This window comes from Bombina bombina, chromosome 1 (genome assembly GCF_027579735.1).
Source record: "Bombina bombina isolate aBomBom1 chromosome 1, aBomBom1.pri, whole genome shotgun sequence".
Lineage (NCBI taxonomy): Eukaryota > Metazoa > Chordata > Amphibia > Anura > Bombinatoridae > Bombina > Bombina bombina.
The window spans coordinates 1,476,716,883-1,476,732,366 of NC_069499.1; the positions used below are offsets into that span (position 1 = coordinate 1,476,716,883).

Below are 15,484 nucleotides of genomic sequence, written 5' to 3' on the forward strand. Positions count from 1 at the left end.
CAGAAATATATATGTATTTATGAATAAATAGAACATATTCTGCTATGTGAAGAACATTGGAATGTGAAATATTCATATTTTCATGTCGGGTTAGCGCACTTGAGAATATGTGAGGGAGTTTGTGAGCAAGTTTGTTTTTTTCCACTTTTTTGTTCCATTGACTTTTATGATGGAATACAATATCGCGTGGGCAATATTCAAAGTACGGCTTTTTATGCGTGTCGGGTTAGTGTGTTTACTTTCAACTAGTAATAGGAGTGCTACCCGACGTGTGCAAAAAGCTTACTTCTAGCGGAGTTAGAGAGGGAGTGTTAAATACCACTCCACTTGTTATCTGGCCCTGTATTGTCAAACTGCTAAAAAATCTCTTTGATGGTAGGGGCATCCTTATGAACTCCAGAATCGTAAAAGGCCTAGCATATTCTGAGACCTTCCGTCATTCCCTCTCAGCTATGAAAACACAGTTGTATTCCTCATCCTTAGTGGGCCACATCATGGGATATACCACTGTGAGTTTTAGGGTCAAACCCCTGTTTGGGAGTCTAGCTTGTTCATGTGCAATATGCTCCCAAAATACACAATGAGATATTCTTCATAATAAAATTGCCAGGCAAGCATAGCACTTGGGCGCATGTGTGCACAGACATAAGTTAAAGTGAATGTCAATTTTGATGCTAAAGTGCCGGGTTTTTAAAAATTCGATTAAAAACAGGGGCACTTTAATTCAAAATTTACATTTCACTCCTGTTGAGAAAAAAAAACTTACCTTTTAATCTTCACAGCAGCTCCAGCTTCCTCCAGTTGTTGCAAGACATTTCTGATGCCAGAAATGATGGATAGGTCATCCTCCAATCACGGCTTCCCCCCCAGGGGAATCAGTGTCTGATTCAACACCGTGATTGGAGGAAGACGGATTCCTCATTTTAGACCCAGGAAGAGGCTTTGCGACGAGTGGAGGAAGCTGGAGCTGCTGTGAAGATTAAAAGGTAAGTTTTTTTCTCAACAGGAGTGAAATGTAAATTTTGATGAATTAAAGTGCCCCTGTTTTTAATCAAATTTTTAAAAAACGGGCACTTTAGCATCAAAATTGACATTCACTTTAATTCATTTGTGACCATAAAAACGATTGTACGTGCTAATGCAAGTAAATCATTATTTTCAGCAGGCAAAGCTATATTAATTATTATAACTAAGATGATAGCTAGAACAGCAAGGTTACAAGAAAATACAAAACAAGTAATATAAGTAAATGAGTTTAAAGTCGATACACTCCTTATTTAGCTGGGGATGATTCTGTAGAACTGTAGCAGGTACAGGACTCCAACAGATAGGCAACCAGGGCAGGACAACAAAAGGATGGACCTTATGGAGGAAAATAGCAAATCTGGGGCTGGTACCAGCTTACAGGAAGAAGAATGGATCCAAGACAAAGATCAGCTAATTTTACTGCAGTATTGGTGGTTAGCAAAACTTGATAAAGTATTTTTCATTGTGACTTCAGACAGCTCTTTCTTGTGGAATTGTGTTACTTGTATACAATCTTTGGGAAGTGTACAATGGAACCTTTCTCTGCATAACTTTTACCTAAATATGGAAAAAAAATCTCAAAATTCCTTTGTATTCTTAGGATTTGGGTCCATCATCCTGCAAATATAAATTGTTTGTAAATAGTTTGATCATTCCAGGCTTGTTTCCTTATTTCACACTCATCACACCATTCCTAAGGACATGACATACCCCTCTTTCAAGAAAAGAGACTACATAAGAAATCCAGTTTATTCACTTCCTAAGAATCTTCTACTGGCCGGAATTCATTAAGATTACATTTAGTGCTGCTATTCTACTTAAAGGGACAGTCTATAATAGAATTGTTATTGTTTTAAAAGATACTGTAGATAATAACTTAATTACCCATTCTCCAGTTTTGCATAACCAACACAGTTATACTTAATATACTTTTATTGTTATTAATCTAACAATGTTGGTTGTGCAAAGCTGGGAAATGTGTGGTAAAGGCATTAGATATCTTTTTAAACAATAACAATGTTTGTGTAGACTGTCCCTTTAAATAAAACTGTTGCTACCAAAATTATTCCACATATATCTTTCTAGGATGCCCCCAGAATTGTTACTAAATATAAAAAAAATCAAAGTTCTTTAAAGGGATACTAAACCCAATTTTTTATTGAATGACTCAGATAGAGCATGCAATTTTAATCAACTTTCTAATTTAACCTTTTATTAACTTTTCTTCGTTCTTGTGTTATCTTTATTTGAAAAGCAGGAATGTAAAGCTTAGTAGTGTATTCAGCCCATTTTAGGTTCAGAACCCTGGATAGTGCTTGCTTATTGGTGGCTACATTTAGCCACCAATCAGCAAGCGCTACCTAGGTGTTGAACCAAAAATGGTCTGGCTCCTAACCTTTTCATTCCTACTTTTCAAATAAAGATAGCAAGAGAACGAAGAAAAAATGATAATAGGAGTAAATTAGAAAGTTGCTTAAAATTGCATGCTCTATTTGAATCATTAAAGAAAAAAAAATGGGTTTAGTGTCCCTTTAAGGTCATATCAAAACTTAAAAGAAATGCATGTTTGGGTGCTGAACCCAAATATTTTATGTTATGGTTCAGATAGAGCAAGCAATTTTAAGAAACTTTCTAATTTACTCATATTATTATTTTTTCTTCGTGTTCTTGGTATCTTTATTTGAAAAAGGAAGAATGTAAGCTTACAAGCCGAAACCAGACCATATTTGGTTCAGCACTTGGGTAGCGCTTGGTGATTGGTGGCTAAATGTATCCACCAATCAGCAAGCGCTACCCAGGTGCTGAACCATAGATGGGCCAGCTCGTAAGTTTACATTCTTCCTTTTTCAAATAAAGATACCAAGAGAATGAAGAAAAATTGATAAAAGGAGTAAATTAGAAAGCTGCTTAAAAGTGCATGCTCTATAAGATTCATGAAAGAAAACATTCCCTAATTTGTAGTTCTGCTCGTTAAAATTACAAAAATTAAACGTTTCTGAAAACACTTGAATTTCAGTTTATAAAGAAAATTAAAAATGTTAGCTATGTTTCCATTTTTAAATATATTTTTCTTGTAATATAAAATTAATAGAAACTAAATATAAACCAGTGTCAAATGAATGAATTTCAACAATACACATTTGTCTTCTTTGCCTCCCGCCTATACTTACTTACAGGGAGGTTAGAATAGAGAAACTAAATATCAAGTACTGACTGACAGCCGAGTTAGCCAATAGATTGTGGACAGAAATGAAACCTTCAGAAAATGACCAATTACATAGTGAGAGGGCGGGGCAGTCTGTGTTTTAGAGACACGTGTACACAAAGCAGGAAGTATTCCGGTTTTCTGGTGCTGGAGATAAAATAAATAGGTGAGAATGGGACACTAAGGGAAAGCAAAGATTAGTTTTGTCAGGTTTTTGTAATAAAGTCTGGTGCGTATGCAAAGTGCCAGATTCGTGCTGTGTCAGTATGTATTGGTTAGATACATTTTTAATATTGATATTTTATTTATTGTATACTCAAAGTATAGTATAGTAGAGACAAGCAGTTAAATGTTCAGCATGTTCTTATATACCAATACTAGTAGCACATATATGTTTAGCTGGTCAATCTCTAACATAGTTAGTTGTAGAGTGAAAGTTTACTGGCAGCAGTGGCATGCTCAGTCTGTGAGAGTATGCTAATGGCAGTGGCATGTTGGAATGCTCTGACTGTTAAGGTGTCAAAGTATGCTAAAACTTTTAATCATATGCTAGTGAAATGTATAAATGGTCTGTCAAAGTGTACTAGTGAGTGCATAATATTATTGTAAGTATGATGGTGGCAGTGAGGTAACTAGTAACAATGGTTAAATAACTAGTCTGCTGGAGCTTTATATTATAACTAGTGGTAGTTGAAAAGTCTATTGGAATATCAAATTAAACTATTAGGGGCATTACTTTGTTTACATGGTTTGTCTATGGATGTCCATGGAAATGGGATGGTTAAACCATCAGGCTGTTAGAGAAATAAAGTACTATAATTGGAAGGAAATAGTTAAATAACCAGTTAGAGAGTCCCAGTATTCTGTTGACAATTTCCTTTTTTAAAGGGACACTGTAAATTTTCTTTTGTGATTCACATAGAGCGTGCATTTTTAAGCAACTTTCTAATTTACTCCTATTATCAAATTTTCTTCATTCTCTTGGTATGTTTATTTGAAAAGCAAGAATATAAGTTTAGATGCTGGCCCATTTTTGGTGAACAACCTGGGTTGTCCTTGCTGATTGGTCAGCACCAATAAACAAGTGCTGTCCATGGCCCTGAAGCAAACATTTGCTGGCTCCTTAGCTGAGATGCCTTATTTTTCAAATAAAGATAGCAAGAGAACAAATTAAAATTGATAATAGAAGTAAATTAGAAAGTTGCTTAAAATTGCATGCTCTATCTGAATCATGATAGAAAAAATTTGGGTTCAGTGTCGTTTTAAACTGTCAAAAGTAACAGTGACATATTATAGGTGATTAATCTTAGAATTAAGCTCTGTGTTGCAAAAGGTTGGTTCACAAAATATGTTTTTAAATAATTTAACATTGAAATTGTGTTAATGTAATTTAGAAGCTTTTTGCAAATCAAGAGCAATTCAGATATAAGCTCTATAAAAGCCTGGTGGAATCCCTTGTCGTGGTTTATTTTGCTATGTTCATTTTGGTGCAAATATAAATAAGCTTTTGCTCTGCTCTAACTAATCACTGTGTAGAATGTTGTAATATGTAGGCACTCTATCAATTCTATAGGTAGTGGAGCAAGCACAGTTTTTTGGGGTATTTTACAGCAAAAATAATAATGAAAGTTTATTGTAATGTAACATTTTTTGCATCAAGACACTAGCTTGCTATCTGTTTAACCCGCATACATGGTTAAACATAGGCAAATTACCTATCGAGAGCTGCTCGCAAGCAGGAAAACCTCTGGTGAGCTTAGTCAGGAGCAGCAGTCACAAAGCTGCCAATCACAAGTGGTTTTCTGCGTAGGAACTGCAACGCTTGCAGCTCCCCTTTGGGACATAAAGAGACATGAAACCCCAAATTTTTATTTCAAGATTTGGATAGAGTAATGAATTTAAACAACTTTCCAATTTACTTCAATTTAAAGTTTTCTGTGTTTTTTGATATCCTTTAATGAAAAGCAGGGAGGTTAGGGCAGCAGTTTAGCAAGAATGTTATACACCTGCAAGAACACTAGATGGCAGCACTTTTTCCTGCCATGTAGTGCTCCAGAAATGTGCACGCTATTTACTTAGGTATCTTTGTAACAAAGAGTGCCATCAAAATTGTATATAGACGTACAGTGGAAAAGTTTGGGGTTTCATGTCCTTTTAACATCATTTTTGCAGTAAATATTAAAAATGTTGATTTAAATGTGTATATAAAACCCAAATATTTTCTTTCATGATTCAGATAGAGCATGCAATTTTAAAGGGACACTGAACCCAAATTTTTTCTTTTGTAATTCAGAAAGAGCATGCAATTTTAAGCAACTTTCTAATTTACTCCTATTTTCAATTTTTCTTCGTTCTCTTGCTATCATTATTTGAAAAAGAAGGCATCTAAGCTTTTTTTTGGTTTCAGTACTCTGGACAGCACTTTTTTATTGGTGGATGAATTTATCCACCAATCAGCAAGGACAACCCAGGTTGTTCACCAAAAATGGGCTGGCATCTAAACTTACATTCTTGCATTTCAAATAAAGATACCAAGAGAATTAAGAAAATTTGATAAAAGGAGTAAATTAGAAAGTTGCTTAAAATTTCATGCTCAATCTGAATCACAAAAGAAAAATTTTGGTTACAGTGTCCCTTTAAGCAACTTTCTAATTTTGCTCTTGGTATCTTTATTTGAAAAAGCAGGATTGTAAGCTTAGGAGCCAGCCCATTTTTGGTTCAGATCCTGGATAGCGCTTTCTGATTGGTGGCTAAATGTAGAAATGTACGAAGAAAAATGTATAATATGAGTAAATTAAAAAGTTGCTTAAAATTGCCTGTTCTATCTGAATCATGAAAGAAAAAAAATCTTGGTTTAATATCCCTTTAAACATTTTATAAAGGCAATGGTACATTTTGAGTTTGCTGTTTATTTAAAGATGAAATATTCTTGTTTTTGGTTGTGCCAATGTGTAATACGTAGAGCTGAATAAACAAACTGGTTTGCCAAACTGCCCCTCACAAGTTTTTATATAATTAGATGTCACAACACCCTCCTAAATTTGCAATCATTTTAATCATTTCAACAATTTTAGATTAAAAAAAAATGCTTTGGTCTGTTAGTTAAACAGCACAATAATAAAATGTTCCATGTTTTATCCCCTGCTAATGCAGCAATGCACTACTGGGAGCTAGTTGGTGGTTAGTGGCTACACACATGCCTCTTGTCATTTGCTCACCAGATGTGGGCGGCTAGTTCCCTGTACTTCATTGATGCTATAGAGCTCACTTTGACTATGTTTTTAACCCCTTTGCAGGGATTAAACAGTTTTATGCAAGCAATAGTGCAATAATAACGCTCTCACACATATTTATGTCCCTTTTAAAGGGACAGTCAACTCAAATTTGTTTATTGTTTAAAAAGATAAAATAATCCCTTTATTACCCATTCGCCAGCTTTGCACAAAAAATATGGTTATATTAATGTACTTTTTACCTCTGTGATTACCTTGTATCTAAGCGTCTTCTGACGGCCCCCTGATCACATGACTTTATCTATTGACTTGCATTTAAGCCAATTAGTGCTGTGTTGCTAGAATTCACGGGCATCAGCACAATGTTATCTATATGGCTCATGTGATCAGGGGGCTGACTTTAGGGACTTAACAGACAGAAATTTAGAGGTTTAAAGGTTATTAAGTATATTAATATAACTGTGTTGGTTGTGAAAAGCTGTGGAATGGGTAGTAAAGGCATTATCTATCTTTTTAAACAATAAACATTTTTGTGTTGACTGTCCCTTTAATACAGATTTTTCCAGGCTAGAATATTGAAAAGCTTTTCAGTTGGAACAAAATCTACTCCATGTTTGTTATGCTTTTGTAAATCCTCTTCCGCCTAACACTCCCCCATTTTTTTTTTCTGGTGACGTTTCTCCTTGTCACCCAATAATTAGCGTAGCCATATGGCTCCATGTTTTCTATGTGGGTGTTACCTAAACTGTTTCGCGCATGTGCAAAATGGTGTCAATTAGGGCTGGGCGATATGGGTGGGAAAACTTTTTATAAAAAATTACTATAACACCTTCAATAAAACGTTTATTTAGCACTACAGAATCTTACTGTAAATGTTTCTCAATGTCCAATACACTCTTGGAGCATAAAAATACAAACCACAAAAGAAGTTAAAAAAAAAAAAAAGTCAGGCACTATAAAATATTTGCACAATACTCACTTTATTGCTCACAACTTTGAGCTGTCCCACCGCTTGACCACCCCCACACCACTCCCAGATAGGGTTGCCACCTCAGTCATGTTTTCCTGGACAGTTATGAGTTAAACATGCTGCAGGGTGTGCAGGGAGCAACATGAATTGCACCCCTGGACAGCACACAAAAACAGGACAGCACTATTCATGTTCCTCCCTGCATACCCTGGAACATGTGTAACTCATAAGTGTCCAGGAAAACATGACAGAGGTGGCAGCCCTACTCCCAGATGACTCCCACACACTCTTCAATCTCTTTCAAAATGGCAGTTTTTTGCAGGCATTCTCAGGACCGCCCACGGCCGCACACTGGTCCGCCTCTCATCCTCCCTCTCCGCCTCCGTTTTCAGGACAATCTGAGGATTTTTAATTTTTTTTTAAATTGCGTACTCTCACGGTTTTTAAACCGCAGCGATTAATTGCGGTTTAAAACCGCATCCGCGATTAATCGTGCAGCCCTAGTGTCAATCAGTTCTACCAGCAAATATTGGCGAGAGGCCCTTTACATGCTTAGGTGGGACTTTTCTTTATGTCACTACACTACAGTAAAAGAAAGGCAAGGGGGGGGGGGGTTAAAAACACGATTATAATAACATTTGTTTTTCATTAATATAAAGTAAAATTGCAAAAAAACAAATGCAACAGATTTATTGGCAAACTTATTTAGGATCTAATGGTAAGTTAATGGGGCAGTAAACCCAAAACATTTCTATCTTGATATGGGTACAACATACAGTTTTAAACAACTTTCCAGTTTACTTCTATTATCAAATTTGCTTCATTCTCTTGGTATTCTTGGCTGAATAAACAGCACTGCACTACTGGCAGCTAGATGAACACATTTAGATAGCCAATCACAAGAGACAAATGTGTGCAGGCACCAGTCAGCAGCTAGCTCCCACTTATGTAGAATATGTGTGTATTCTTTTTCAACAAAGGATTCCAAGAGAACGAAACACATATGAAAATAGAAGTGGATTTAAAAGTATCTTTAAATGACATGCTCTATCTTGATCATGCAACTTTAATTTTGACTTTCCTATCCCTTTTAAAATACTGTTAAATTTGCCAGCACTTTATTGACAGTGAAGATTTAATTAGTGTTATACAAGCCACTGGTGTGGTGTTTAAATACTGGCGCACATGCCCTCACAGCATATGTGCGTATGCTGCTGAAAAACAGTTATAACTTTTACTAGAAAGATTTTTTTCTAATGGAAGTATATTGTGTTGCATTGCTAATAAATGGTTAAGAACATTGACAAACTCACAAACAAGTAGTCACAAGTTTTAGAAGGCTGATTTTTCTTACATGGGAAAATACCGTAAAATTAAAATTAAAAAATGTTATATAATTCTGCACATAGTGCAGAATTATATAACATTATTTTAGCGGCAGCTTTCAAAATCAAAAGCTTTCAGAGATTTTTGCTATCAAAGTTGTACTTACCTGGTCTCTCCAGGATCTTCTGATCGGGTCTTGGTTTTCAAAAGTGATTTGCGGGCACGCTGTCTAATCATAACACGCCCGATCGTGCCATTGAACTGAATGTAACTCTTTCCTGCTACTAGACTAGAGTGGGAGCGAGCTACATTCAGTTCAATGGCGCGATCGGTGCACAGATTACAGGAGTAACAGTGGGAATATTTTAAAAATTCGATTTTAGATTTAAATACACACTGTATTCGGCTTGTTTGTTAATGTATACAATATGGTTTTTAAGAAAAGTAGCACATGCAGTAAAGATAAAAAAGATGTGTACTAAAAATTCAAACATATTGGCTCGAGGATAGTTATAAACACAGGGAGCAGTTAGTGTAAAAAAAAAAATACGACCCTCACAGAAGTCATCACTTTATATTTTAAATATTATTATATTCAGTTACTTTGCTCTTGCTTGCTTCTAGCATTGGTAACAGGCTGCTAGAGTGATTAACCATACCTGCAGCATTTATGTTGTAGGTGAGACAATAGGACTGAGGTTGCAATTCAGGACTGCCTTGCAGGACTCAGGTCAATTGGGAATCCTGAAAATCTGATCAGATTATATTCCCAGCCCTCTCTGCTCTAACAGGATTTATTTTGCTGAATACAGCTGTGAATTTGTTGGCCTAGTTATTAAAGGGTCAGTAAAGTCGATACGTTTAAGGTTCAGTTCGAGCATACAAATTTTTAAAGCTTTCCAATTTACTTCCTTAATCAAATTTTCTTCTTTTTATTGGTGTCCTTTATTGATCGAGCAGCAATGCACTACTGAAATTTAGCTGAACACATTGGGCGAGCCAATGACCAGAGGCATAAATGTGCAACCACAAATCACCACCTAGCGCTTGGTATCTTTTTTTGAAAAATCATACCTAGGTAAGCTCAGAAGCAACAATGCCCTACTTAGAGCTAGCTGGTTATTGTTGACTGCATATGTATGACTTTTGTCATTTGCTCACCAGATGTGTCCAGCTAGGTCAAAATAGTGCATTGCTGCTCTGAGCCTACCTAGTTTTACTCGTTGACAAAGGATACCAAGAGAACAAAGAAAATTTGATATAGAAGTAAATTGGAAAGTTGTTTAAATGTGCATGCTCTATCTGAATCATGAACATTTAATTGTGGTTTTACTGTCTCTTTTTAGGGCAACACGCTTATTGTATTTGTATATCTGGTGGCAGATAGCCACTGTGGTTAAAATTACATGCTGATTTTAGTGTTATAAGTCAGATTTTATTAGTATACCAAATTAAATGGACAATATACACCAATTTTCATATAACTGTATGTAATAGGCACTACTATAAAGAAGAATATGCACAGATACTGATATAAAAATCCAGTATAAAACCTTTTAAAAACGTACTTAGAATCTCCCAGATTAGCACCGTAAATAAGGTTTGGCTGTGACACCCAGTGAAAGGGGCTGGGGAAACAATAAGCGCAGACACCCCCCTTCCCTGCATATGAAAAGACAGATGACATAAACAGGAGCCATCAGAAGTCTGTATACATCAGTATACATCTCACTCTGTGGGACTTGGTTAGGAGTCTTAAAATCAGCACAATGTTATTAAAAAATAAACAAAACTATACATTTTTACAAAAACACTACCAGATGGGCTATATAAATTGATCATCTACAAAACATTTATGTACAATGACTCTTTAAGTGTTAGAATATAACTAGAATATATATTACATACAAAAATCAGACAGACATTTGAGGAGCTACCTACATTTTTTTCTGAAGCAAGGCAAAGGTATTTTTCTAGAGATATATGTAGAGAAATCTTTTAGAAGATGGATATTCCTCCCCCCCCCATTATTTTTATTCAAATTTTTATCATTGCAACATAAAAGATAAACGGAATACAAAATGTTTGAAATAACAAAAGAAAAGAAATAAAATAAAGCAAAGTAAACATGCTCCTAAATTGAAACATTGAAAAATAAAGCAAAATTCTGGCAAAACCATATTTTCTATTTCTAGAAAATTTGACCCTCAATCTGTATGGCATGTAATTAAATATATCAGTCAGTGTCCATTTAAATTATTAACCCCTTCAGGGGGGCAAGTGTTGAAGATTGAAACCAAGTTCCGACAGTAAACATTTGATGGAAAAAGGAAATCACGCAATCGTCAATGAGATCACATGACTTAAATGCCGGGATTGGATCATGGGGGGCTGCCTAGAATGCCAGTTGGATTTTCCATTTACTAAATGCAGGAGGGAGCAGGATGCCGAAAAAGTTAGGATGTTCCATGCTGTCGTAAAGGCGTTTTAAGTCCATTGCTTTTAAGACCCCATGTACTTGGCTTTGCTGTCTTTGGCTGGAGATTCCCAGTTTCTATAGCTACATGTAGCTGAAAGTGGCAGCATACAATGCTTGAAATCACAGCTATATGTGTTCCTGGATGTATTTTTTTTTTTTTCTGGTGTAAATGTATGCAGGCGTGTGTGTGTCTGTATATGTATATGTATGTGTGTATATATATATATATATAAATATATATATATATATATATATATATATATATATATATATATATATATATATATATATATATATATATATATATGTGTGTATGTATGTGTATATAAGGTGGATATAAAAAGTCTACACACCCCTGTTAAAATGTCAGGTTTCTGTGATGTAAAAAAATGAGACAAAGATAAATCATTTCAGAACTTTTTCCACCTTTAATGTGACCTATAAACTGTACAACTCAATTGAAAAACAAACTGAAATCTTTTAGGTAGAGGGAAGAAAAAATATAAAAATAAAATAATATAGTAAACTAATACTTTGAAGCACCTTTTGATTTTATTACAGCACTTAGTCTTTTTGGGTATGAGTCTATCAGCATGGCACATCTTGACTTGGCAAGATTTGCCCACTCTTCTTTGTAAAAACACTCTAAATCTGTCAGAATGCGAGGGCATCTCCTGTGCACAGCCCTCTTCAGATCACCCCACAGATTTTCAATCGGATTCAGGTCTGGGCTCTGGCTGGGCCATTCCAAAACTTTAATCTTCTTCTGGTGAAGCCATTCCTTTGTTGATTTGGATGTATGCTTTGGGTCATTGTCATGCTGAAAGATGAAGTTCCTCTTCATGTTCAGCTTTCTAGCAGAAGTCTGAAGGTTTTGTGCCAATATTTACTGGTATTTGGAACTGTTCCTAATTCCCTCTAGCTTAACTAAGGCACCAGTCCCAGCTGAAGAAAAACAGCCCCAAAGCATGATGCTGCCACCACCATGCTTCACTATGGGTATGGTGTTCTTTTGATGACGTGCAGTGTTGTTTTTGCTCCAAACATATCTTTTGGAATTATGGCCAAAAGGTTTAACCTTGGTTTCATCAGACCATAACACCTTTTCCCACATGCTTTTGGGAGACTTCAGATGTGTTTTTGCAAAATGTAGCCTGGCTTGGATGTTTTTCTTCTTAAGAAAAGGCTTTCGTCTTGCCACTCTACCCCATAGCCCAGACATATGAAGAATATGTGAGATTTTTGTCACATGTACCACACAGCCAGTACTTGCCAGATATTCCTGCAGCTCATTTAATGTTGCTGTAGGCCTCTTGGTAGACTCCCAGACCAGTTTTCTTCTCGTCTTTTCATCAATTTTGGAGGGTTCTTGGTAATGTCCAGTTCTTGGTAATGTCACTGTTGCACCATATTTTCTGCACTTGATGATGACTGTCTTCACTGTGTTCCATGGTATATCTAATGCCTTGGAAATTCTTTTGTACCCTTCTCCTGACTGATACCTTTTAACAATGAGATCCCTCTGATGCTTTGGAAGCTCTCTGTGGACCATGGCTTTTGCTGTGGGATGCGACTAAGAAAATTTCAGGAAAGACCAACTAGAGCAGCTGAACTTTATTTGGGGTTAATCAGAGGCACTTTAGATGATGGCAGGTGTGTACTGACTCCTATTTAACATGATTTTGAATGTGATTGCTTAATTCTGAACACAGCTACATCCCACATTATTTTAGTTTTTTTTTGTTTCCTTCCCTTCGCCTAAAAGATTTCAGTTTGTTTTTCAATTGAGTTGTACAGTTTATAGGTCACATTAAAGGTGGAAAAAGTTCTGAAATGATTTATCTTTGGCTTATTTTTTTACATCACAGAAACCTGACATTTTAACAGGGGTGTGTAGACTTTTTCTATCCACTGTATATATCTATCTACATATATATATGTGTGTGTGTGTGTATATATATATATATATATATATATATATATATATATATATATATATATATATATATATATATATATATATATATATATATATATATATATATATATATATATATATATATATATATATATATATATATATATATACAGGTAGCCCTCAGTTTACGCCGGGGTTAGGTTCCAGAAGGAATGGTTGTAAATTGAAACCGTTGTAAATTGAAACCCAGTTTATAATGTAAGTCAATGGGAAGTGAGGGAGATAGGTTCCAGGCCCCCCTCAAAATTGTCATAAGTAACACCTAATACATTATTTTTAAAGCTTTGAAATGAAGACTTTAAATGCTAAACAGCATTATAAACCTAATAAAATAATCCCACAACACAGACTATTTAATTAAACTAAGTTAAATGAGCAAAAACATTTGCTAAACAGCATTATAAACCTAATGAAATAATCACACAACACAGACTTCACTTGCATTTTTCTGTAAACAGTTCTTTCTATGATTTCCAATCTGGACTGATTTATAAACAGGAAGATCTTGTTCCTTTGAAATCTGCTTGATAGCTCAGGTCTGGTTAAACTGATTAATTTCAGCTTGCTTGGCTTTGTTGCAACACAAGCGGACAGCTCCACCTACTGGCTATTTTAATAAATGCACTGCTCCTCAATGCTTTTCAATAGCAGTCACATGACTGGAAAAAAAGGTTGTTATTCTGAAACGGTGTAAATTGAACCGTTGTAAAACGAGGGCCACCTGTATATGTATATATATATATATATATATATATATATATATATATATATATATATATATATATATATATAATTATGTTGTTAGTAAAAATATTTAATACTGTACAATTTAAGTCTACTGTATGTGGGCATCTGCTTTTTAAGGATTGTGTAGGCAGCCCTGTGTATTTTCCCCCCTTTTTTCTCCGTAACATATACAGATGTTGTGCAGTCAGTAGCAGATTTGTGTTGCATAAAGTGCTATGAATAAGAGAAACATTTGAAATGAGTGGGCTGTCATGTTGATAAATAAGGTACATTTTAGCTCACTGAATTTTGTACCTGGAGCTAATGAGACAGAGCTGCAAAAATGCCTTGTACATCTGAGTTATCTAATACTAGACCACAGATTAAGGATATCCTGTAGCTCTATTACAAACTAGACAATTAGCAGCTTAGTCATTTTGATTTAGTCTTCTGTGTTTACACAAGGCTATACTTAATATGTGATTTTTTTTCCAGCACACAAGGACAACAGTGTAATTAGTATAACTGGCTTAATGTGACGTTATATACAAATAATGAATGTTTAAAGTGAAGTTCCATTTTGATGAATTAGTGCCCGGTTTTTAATAAGCCTATTAAAAACAAAGGCACTTTAATTCATCAAAATTCACATTTCACAGTTTTCTCCAAAAACGTAACTTTTAATCCTGAATGCCGCTCCAGCAATTCCCCCGGCCGTCAGAAGCCTCTGCAGACATCAGAAATGACGAATCAGGCTTCCTCCAATCACAGCTTCCCCCCGGGGGAATCTTGGCCTGATGCAACGCTGTGATTGGAGGAAGCCGTATTCGTCATTTTGGACCCGCGAAGACGGCTTGCGATGGGCGGAGCAAGTGCTGGAGTGGCTGCCAGGATTAAAAGGTAAGTTTTTGAAGAAAACAGTGAAATGTCAAGTTTGATGAATTAAAGTGCACTAATTCATCAAAATGGACCTTCACTTTAAGAACTTTTCTGTCAACATTTTAAGAATATTGTCTCAGCTCACACAGCTAGTATCAGGTAAGACCCCCACATTGGGCTCAATTTATAACCAAACATTATGAGTTTCCTCTTTCTGCACCTGTCAAAAAAATGTATATGGCAGAAGAAACAATTATATGTTCCTGAGAAGAAAATACCTCTCTCTCTCTCCTTTATCAAATTCCTTACATTTAGTTATTTTCAGCACTTGTTATAGTACAAGCTGCTATAACTCATCTATCCAAGAAAATGTATGTATATTTACAACAAGGCAATATATTTTACCCTATACTGGCTATGGTTTTTAGGAACAGCCTTCAATACAGGGAAGGTATAATGTCTCTTCCACCTCATTCTTACCGGACCAGTATTGTGTTTTTTCAGTCAGATTGAAGATGGAAAAACTGGCATCAACCATCCATATAGTCAAGTAGGAAAGATGGCCGATGTGTCTATTGTAGCTTTGTTTGTGGAAGAAATAGGAGCCAGTCTGTCTCAGGGAACTTACCTTTCCCTTTTTCACATCAAGCAACATTTAGAT

General features: G+C 35.5%; 1 protein-coding gene across 2 annotated transcripts in view; it reads left to right on the plus strand.

The window, feature by feature from the left end:
- Positions 1 to 3,342: 3,342 nt before the first annotated feature.
- Positions 3,343 to 15,484, plus strand: part of SLC39A11 (solute carrier family 39 member 11) — a 1,247,462-nt gene continuing 1,235,320 nt past the window's right edge. For both annotated transcript variants that reach the window (XM_053707119.1, XM_053707127.1), the window contains exon 1: positions 3,343 to 3,398. The gene's annotated coding sequence lies outside the window, so the exon portion shown is untranslated. The remainder of the gene's footprint in view (positions 3,399 to 15,484) is intronic.